Below are 9,656 nucleotides of genomic sequence, written 5' to 3'. Positions count from 1 at the left end.
AGCCTATCTTCATTTGATTTTTAAACCAAAGTCCATGCAGCATAATCCGGCCCACTTCTGATTTTCGGCCCATGTGTTAAAATTTCTGCAGCAACTTGTGATTTTCCAAAATGCAAATGAAAAGCTACAAACAAATCCGGCCCACAACTTCCAAATTCTGCAGCACCTCAAAGTCCGGTCCTTGGAGATCCTCCCCATTCAAATGATTTTTCAAAAGAAAATTGAAGAGCAAAGTCCACAAGTCATTTTGCAAATAAGTCCGGTTTTGTAATCTTGAATAAATGCATAAAAGCCCACTTCATTTCAATTATTTGCATCCAAGTTCACGTTTGATTTTGAAATTCCAAGCCTCTACAACCAAGTCCAGCAGTCCGGTTCTATTGGCTTTTTGCTTCAATGTGCTTCTAAAATGCTACAAAAATAGAGAAGAGAGATTTTGAGGGGTTTTTACATTTAATAATATTTATTTATATTTCCATTCATTTATGTATAAACTAATCTAAAAACAATTATTAATGGTATATTTATTCATGTAAAATAGGTAATGAGGGTATAAAATTGTAATAAAATGTGATTATCAATATACTTGATAACAAGTTAGTAGAGAAGTATGAGTGTAATTATATAAAGTTTTGTGCATTGGTTTTGACAGATTAGTAAAACATGCACGGATCTGGGAAATGTCTGCTCAGTCGACTTATGAGTCGACTTATGAGTCGACCAATGAGTAGACTGATGAGTCGACCTATGAGTTGACTGACGGGCTGATTTCTAGTTTTTCTTTTCTTTTGCGGGTTTGGTTTGGTTTTGTTTCGGGTTTGATCGCTTACATAAAATCTCTCCTACCCGAAACCAACCCCAAAACTCATCAGATCCCAGAGAAAAACCCTAGCCCCTCTCTCCCCTCAAACCGTAGTTCGTTTTTGGCGATTTTTGGGGGATTTTCGGAGGATTTCAGTGGGTTTTGGCGAGGTGCAGCGAAGGGAATCATCCTCTCTCGGATTCAGGAGTTGTTCTAGCATATCAGAGGTGAGTAACATCTCGCCCAGCCCTCACCCACTATTTGTATAGTTTCTTTGAGTTTTTATTTCGGATTTTTGAGCCTAAAACGTATTTTTGTGCATAAAAATAGATGCTTTACATTATAAGCTGCAAGATCTATACTTTTCAGTTAGTAAAAAGCTCACCAACATTTTTGTAATGTAGATCCAGATCTGGAATTAGATTTAAACATGGGTTTCATGTGATTTAATGTTTTCAATACGTTTTTAAACATGTATAAATATATTTAGGGTTTTAATGTAAGATATTACATGCAAATCTCTTGTTTCTGTTGATACATATGTGTTAGAATTAGAAATATGTTGCTTGTTATGACAAAAAGAACTTTAATTTATCAATTTTGCAGATAATCATCGTAAGCAGAAAACTGGGGATTTTCTGCTCAGTCGGCCAATGAGTCGACTCATGAGTCGACTTATGAGTCGACCAATGAGTCGACTGATGGGAAAATTTTAGTTTTGTGTTTTGTCTAGTCGACCAATGAGTCGACCAATCACAGTTGACTCATGAGTCGACTAATGAGGAATTTTCCAGTTTTCCTTAGTTTTGGATCTGTTTGGGTTGTTTTAGTTTAACTGAAACTGTTTATGCTTTTTTATTGATGTTGCGTGCTTTAATATGAATGAGGAGTCGTCTCGAATAATGGGTATTAGAAATTATTGTTTAACTTGTATCTTTACATGTGAGATGACATGCGAACACGAGTTTAAGTTCACACACTGAGGGATGTGTGAAATTCGTATAGGTATATCTTTCCATCTATCTCATCGATATTTGCACAGTTTGTTCAGTCCTCGTGTTGGACTATAATCCATTGAAGTCCACGTATTGGACTATAATCCCTTTCAGTCCTCGTATTGGACATTTACCTATTTGTCCATGTGTTGGACATCAATTTAGAGCTTGAGTTGACATTTATACTAGTATAGACTGGACATGACACTTTTATGAGTTGTGACATAACACCGTAATTAAGTTCTAAGATGAGTTTGTCTTCTTTTATTGTTATTCTTGTATTAGATTTTGGGTTTGGAATTTAGGGATTTACAATTGGAGATATAAGGTATATACATTAGGGTTTCCTTGTTTGGATTATTTCGCTCGACGTATCTATGCTCGTGTTGTAATTTCCTAAATATTAAAATCCTCTTATACGTAGGTAATTACAATTTGAGCTACATGGTATATACATATGAGGGTTTCCTTGTTTGAATTATTTTACTCGACGTACTTATTCTCACGTTGTAATGACATAAATAGGATCGGTGATTTCATATATATATATATGTATTAACTATATTTTCTGTGTACAATGAGCCCTTTTTCCTTGGGGTTGGTTGTGATGTTGCTCGCTAGCGCTTTGACACTTGTTGTCCCTCCCCCTATCAGGTAACGAGCCAGGAGCCCGGAGAGTCGCAGGTTGATGGAGATGCATTTTAGCTCCAGCTGTCTATTTAGTTATATTTTCTTTTGAGCTCCACTGTAGACTTTTATTTAGACATTTGAGAGTTTTATTCTAAAAGTTGTAAAGGCTGTGTGCCTTATTTCCTCTTGTCAGATATTTTGTATTTGAGACTTGTTGCGTACTTCAGTTTATTTATTTTAGACATTGACTTGTACTTCAGTATGCTAGATGATGGAATATTAATTTGATCTCTGTTATTTCATCTGTTGATTCCTGTATTACCCGTTTCTTGCTTTTGTACCTACACCTTTTATTAACTCTACTAGAGAGGTAGTAATTGTGATGGTGAAACATGTTATTGCACGGTGTGGTGCATGGCAGGTTTGACCTTCTTGGTTTTACCTTAGACTGCAACCTTGTGTGAACCTAGAGGCTTCACAGTTGGTATCAGAGTTCTAGTTCCGGTATCCTTAGGATCATCCTGTGTCGAGTCGTGGAGCTAGGATAGAGTTTCTTAGGATTCATGTATAGAGTCCGCTAAGGATTTCCTAGTATGAGTGAGGATGATATATGCGTATATCTAAAACTTTAAGAATATTTTTTTTATGACAACTATTTTTGTGTAAATTTAAAGTATTTGTGTGAATACTAAATTGTTGTGAAAATCATATTGTGTTATGTTATGTATGTGTATATGTCTATTTTGACTCATAAACTCTTGTTTTCTTATGATCAGAGAGATGGCAGAACATGGTAGACCTCGTACTCGGAGAGCTGGACAGGCATAGTCGTAATAGACTCTACCTGAGCCACAACAAGCTCAACCCGAGCTACAGCAGGCACCACCTAAGCCGCAGCAAGCTCCCCGGTATCTTATTAATCTCATGGCTCCTATCGTAGCTATGATTGCAGCAATTAAGGAGCTTGTGGTGGGTCATATCGCGCCACCGACACCACCACCACCACTAGTAGATCAGCCGCAGGGGATACCAGTAGTTCCTATCAGTGAGAGACCCCCAGAGGCCGCACCTACAACTATTCCACCAGCAGTCCCAGATAGAGCCACAGAGCAGGAGGCTTGGCTCCATATGGTTGAGAAGTACCAGAAGATGAGAGCACCAGAGTTCCAGGAGTCAGCAGATCCTCTTGCAGCCCATAAGTGGAAGGAGGATGTGAGCAACATCCTTGATATACTTAATGTGGATTCGGTCTAGAAGCAGGGATTGGCGTCCTACGGCCTGAAGGAAGATGCCAGGAGATGGTATAGGCTCCAGTTCACTTTAGAGCACCGGATGACCCTCGCATAGGAGGACTTTGTTTATTTCTTCGATGGACAGTATATTTCTTCTGCAGCACGGATGGGGAAGGAGCTTGAGTTGTGCCAGTTGACTCATGGGGATATGTCAGTGGCTGATTTTGAGAGCAGATTTATGGAGTTACTGCACTTCACGGGCATGTGGCAGACAGGAGAGCACCAGGCTCAGATGTTCTTAGCATGGCTCTGCCCTAATCTTCGTCGATACCTCATCTCTAGGAAGTTCTATTCAGTTCGAGAGGTAGCAGAAGCCGCCACCTCACAGGAGATTGAGACTGCCATGTTTTAGAAGGATAAGGAAAGGAAGACCAAGGCAGGGCAGACAAGGGATAAGGGCAAGAACAAGAGGCCTTTTTTTGGATCCCAGTAGCAGTAGCAAGGCCCTCATAAGAAGGGACCCCAGCAGGATCAGAGAGCGCATCAGCAGCGCAAGTTCTAGGGAGTGTGTTTTAACTGTCGCAAGGTCGGACATAAGACATCGGAGTGCTGCAGCGCACCAGCAGGAGCCCAACAGGGCAAGGGTCTGAACCAGCAGCAACAGTGAAAGCAGGGCAGAGGTCAGGGCCAGTAGACGAGACTTGAGGTGCCGCCAGCAGCACAGGGGACTGAGGGGTAGATTCGTGCAGTTCAGGAGGTTCCTCAGGGGCAGATAGTTCCGTATTCTCCAGCACTAGCAGCGGAGAAGTCTTCAGCCACAGGCAGAGTATATGCGGTAGTACCGTGTGATCATGGAGCTAGCGGAGCAGTAGTGGAGGGTACGTTCCTTATGATTTCTTTTTCCGCCCGTATTCTCTTCGATTCGGGAGCTTCGCATTCCTTCATTTTGTATGATTTTATGACTAGACTCCAGCTCGTAGCTCAGCCATTAGACACCCCTTTATTAGTTTCCACCCCCTTTAGGTGAGATATCGTTTTTAGAGAGCGTTTGTAGGAGGTGTACTATCAGTCTAGATGAGTCGGAGTTCGTCGTTGATTTGATAGTGTTGCTTATGTTCGAGTTTGATGTCATCCTTGGTATAGATTGGTTATCTTCCTACCATGTTAGTATTGACTGCTTTACGAAGATAGTCAATTTGCGGGCGTCCGATGGGTCCGAGATGATTGTGGCAACCTCTCAGGGCAACCATTTTGCGGAATCGTTTTTGGCGTACATCGAGGAGGTGATGTGACAGGATCAGGGTGTTGATTTGTTGGAGACTAGAGTTATCTCAGAGTATCAGGATGTCTTTCAGGACATATCTGGGTTACCCCCTGTGAGAGAGGTCGAGTTTTGATTGAGTTGTAGCCAGGCACAGCCCCGATATCCCGCGCACCCTATCATATTGCACCAGCTGAGATTAGGGAGCTTCAGACCCAGTTGGACGAGTTGTTAGCTCAGGGATTTATTCGTCGGAGTCATTCTCCGTGGGGCACGCCAGTTCTCTTCGTAAAGAAGAAGGATGGTAGTATGAGGTTGTGCATTGATTATAGAGAGTTGAACAAGGTCACTATCCGGAATAGGTACCCATTACCTAGGGTTGATGACTTGTTCGACTAGTTGCAGGGAGCACAATATTTCTTGAAGATTAATCTTCGATCTGGTTATCATTAGTTGCGGGTTCGGGAGATGGATATCCCTAAGACCACTTTTCTTACGCGATATGGATCATTCTAGTTCATGGTCATGCCATTTGGATTGACCAATGCACCCACGGTATTCATGGATTTGATGAACCGGGTTTTTCATCCCTTCTTGGATCAATTTGTGATTGTTTTTATTGATGATATTCTCATTTATTCAAGATCAGAGGCAGAACACGAGCAGCACCTACGGTTAGCTTTGAGGACTCTGCAGGAGCATCAGTTATATGTTAAGTTTAGTAAGTATGAATTTTGGCTTTCAGAAGTCAGATTTCTCGGCCACGTCATCAGTAGAGAGGGCATAGCAGTGGATTCGGCTAAGGCTACAGCAGTTCTTGATTGGGAACCACCGAAGACGGTGACAGAGATTCGTAGCTTCTTGGGTTTAGCCGGTTATTACAGGAAGTTTATCCAGGATTTCTCAAAGATTTCGATGCCACTTATACGCCTTACGAAGAAGGGTGTATAGTTCATTTGGAGTGTGGAGTGCCAGAAGGCCTTTGATATCTTGAAGACTAAGTTGACTTCAGCACTAGTTTTGACTATTCCGAGCAGCGACAGGACATTCGTCATCTACACAGATGCATCATTGGCAGGATTAGGAGACGTCTTGATGCAGACTCAGAGGGTAGTAGCATATATCTCACGGTAGTTGAGGGTGCATGAGCAAAACTATCCCACTCATGATTTAGAGTTAGCAGCAATAGTATTTGCATTGAAGTCATGGAGACACTACTTGTATGGAGTGCAGATTGAGTTGTTCACAGACCACCAGAGTCTGAAGTATCTTTTCTCTCAGAAGGAACTTAACCAGAGACAGAGGAGATGGATTGAGTTTATCAAAGACTACGAGTTCGTGATTCAGTATCATCCGGGAAGGCGAATGTCGTAGCAGATGCTTTGAGTAGGAAGCGTCGACATCGAGTTTCGGCTTTGAGGTGTTCATTATATAGAGATCTTCTTACTCTTAGCCAGTTTGATTTTAAACCCAAGATAGGTAGAACAAGTGCGTTTTTGGGAGCTGTGTTAGTTCAGCCATCTTGGAGTACCAGAGTAGTCAGAGCTTAGCTGGAAGACTCTTAGATTCAAATCCGAAAGGAGGATATTTCTAAAGAGCCTAAGGCTTATTGGACCATTAGAACAGATGGAGGTCTACGGATGAAGGGTAGACTGGTTATGCCATCCAGTGCCGAGTTAAAGAGAGAGTTATTTGATGAGGCACATCGTACTAGGTACACAGTACATCCAGGGACCACTAAGATGTACAAGGACTTGAAGAGACACTTCTGGTGGAGTGGTATGTGTAGAGAGATTGCAGAATATGTGGCTAAGTGGTTTACCTGTCAGCAGGTGAAGACAGAGCATCAAAGACCAGCAGGAACACTTCAGCCTTTACCCATCTCAGAGTGGAAATAGGTAGATATTTCTATGGACTTCATTGTAGGGTTGCCGAAGTCGAAGAAGGGGAATGATTCTGTTTGGGTGATAGTAGACCGGTTGACGAAGTCAGCATATTTTATTTCAGTGAGGACTACATATACAGCTGAGGCGTATGTGAGGATATTTATTCGGGAGATAGTCCGACTTCATGGAGTTCCTGATACGATTGTGTCAGATCGAGGTTCAGTGTTCACTTCACATTTTTGGAGGAGTTTTCAAGATTCGTTCGGCAGCAGGTAATCTTACAGTAGTGTATTCCATCCATAGACAGATGGTCAGATGGAGAGGGTGAATCAGGTGTTGGAAGATATGTTGCGAGCTTGTGTCATAGACTTTCAAGGTAGCTGGGAGGAGCATATCCCAATGATAGAGTTCGCTTATAACAATAGTTATCAAGCGATGATCGGTATGGCCCCATATGAGGCATTGTATGGGAGACCTTGTAGATCATCGATATGTTGGGCAGAACCAGAGGACAGCTTAATGCTTGGACCAGAACTTGTGAGGCAGACTACTAAGAAGGTAGCATTGATCAGAGATAGGATTTTAGCCGCTCAGAATCAGCAAAAGAGCTATGCAGATAAGAGACGAAGACCCTTGGAGTTTCAGGTTGGAGATTCAGTTATGCTGAAGGTATCGCCTATAAAAGGCGTTCAGCGATTCGGGAGACGGGGAAAGCTTGCACCGAGGTATATTGGACCCTTCCGGATTTTGCAGCGCATTAGAGCTTGTCATGCAGACTAGATCTTCCAGCATCGATGTCTAGTATACACAATGTATTTCATGTTTCTATGCTTAAGAAACACTTGCATGATGAGGAGCAGCAGCGAGTATGGAATAAACTAGAGATTGAGCTTCAGAAGGATTTGACTACTATTGAGATTCTAGTTTGTATACTTGCCAGAGAGGACAAGAGGCTTAGAAACAAGGTGATTCCTTTGGTGAAAGTTCAGTGGAACCGAAGAGGTGTTGAGGAGATTTCTTGGGAGCGCGAAGAGGACATGCATCGTGACTATCCACACATGTTTGAGCAGGTAAATTAAAGCTTTTTTTGAATGATTTATATATGGCTTATAGATTCAATTATGGTGATGTTTATACTTAACGTTAAAATGAGGGTATTACCACTTATCTCCTAAGTACTCGGAATATAGGGTATATATATGAGGGGTTCCTTGTTTGGATTTTTTGCTCGATGTACTTGTTCCATTTAGTTAGGGATTAAGTGGGGGGTATTTACATTTTAGATGGTTAAGTGTAGACATCGAAGATGATTTTCGAGAGCGTGAAGATGATATGTAGCGCAACTTCCTGCATTTATTGAGGAAGTGAATTGATTTATATGTATGAGTATTTGTGTGATTATATTTAAATTTAACGCTAGAATGAGGATATTTCCGCTTAATCTTAACCTTTTAGAACACATGGTATATATATGGGAGGTTCCTTGTTTGGATTTTTTGCCCGACATACTAGTTCCATTTGATTAAGGGTTGAGTGGGAATATAGTCATCCTGGATTGTTAAATATAAATATCGTTATATGCTTGTCTCGAGTAATATTATGTGTTTGAATATGCTTTCTGAATTTTGAGGACGAAATTCTTTTAAGGGGGGGAGAATGTAAAACCCTGTATTTTTGTTAGTAGTATATATGAATTATTAGGGATAAATAATTCTATTGTGGTAAATGACTTGAGGTTATTGATATACTTGATAACAAGTTATTAGATATGGGATAAATAATTCTATTGTGGTAAATGACTTGAGGTTATTGATATACTTGATAACAAGTTATTAGATATATGTGAGTGTATTTTCATAGAGGTTATTGATATACTTGATAACAAGTTATTAGATATATGTGAGTGTATTTTCATAGAGTTTTGTGCATTGATTTTGACAAATTAGCAAAACATGCACGGATCTGGAAATCAGACTGCTTAGTCGACTTATCAGTTGACTCATGAGTCGACTGATGAGTCGACCTATGAGTCGACTGACCGGCTGATTTTGGGTTTTCTTTAAGTTTGCGGGTTTGTTCGATTTTGTATCGGGTTTGACCACTCATATATGATATCTCCTACCCGAGAACACCTTCAGAACTCAAAACCCTAGCCCTCATCTCTCCCTCTCAAACCCTAGCTTAGATTTTGACGTTTTGGAGGAGTTCTCGAAGGAGTTTGCACGGGATTTCGTGCAGTGCAGCGAAGGAGATCGCGCTTTGGCAGATCCAGGAGTTTGTGCATCATATCAGAAGCGAGTAACATCGTGCCCAGCCCTCACCCACTGTTTGTATAGTTTTCTTGAGTTTTTATTTCGGATGTTTGAGCCTAAAACGTATTTTGTGCATAAAAATAGATGCTTTACATTATGAGATGCAAGATCTATATTTTTCAGTTATAAAAAGCTCACAAACGAATTTGTAAATTAAGATCCAGATCTGAAAATTTGTTTAAACATGAGTTTTAATGTGATTTACTATTTTGAATACGTTTTTAAACATGTTTATATGTTTAAGGTTTTTAATGTAAGTGATCACATGTAATTTCTTTTGTTTCTGTTGATACACATGAGTTAGAATCGGAAATGTATTGCTGGACAAGACGAAAAAGAACTTTAGGTTAACATTTTTGTAGATAATCTTCGAAAGCAAAAAACTGGGAATTTTCTGCTCAGTCGACCAATGAGTCGACTGATGAGTCGACTTATGAGTCGACTGATGAGTCGACCAATGAGTCGACTAATGGGAAAATTTACAGTTTTGTGTTTTGCTCTGGTCGACCAATGAGTCGACCAATCCCAGTCGACTCAT

The sequence above is a fragment of the Asparagus officinalis genome, chromosome 5 (genome assembly GCF_001876935.1).
Source record: "Asparagus officinalis chromosome 5, Aspof.V1, whole genome shotgun sequence".
Classification (NCBI taxonomy): domain Eukaryota; kingdom Viridiplantae; phylum Streptophyta; class Magnoliopsida; order Asparagales; family Asparagaceae; genus Asparagus; species Asparagus officinalis.
Note: the sequence above shows the minus strand (reverse complement) of the source record.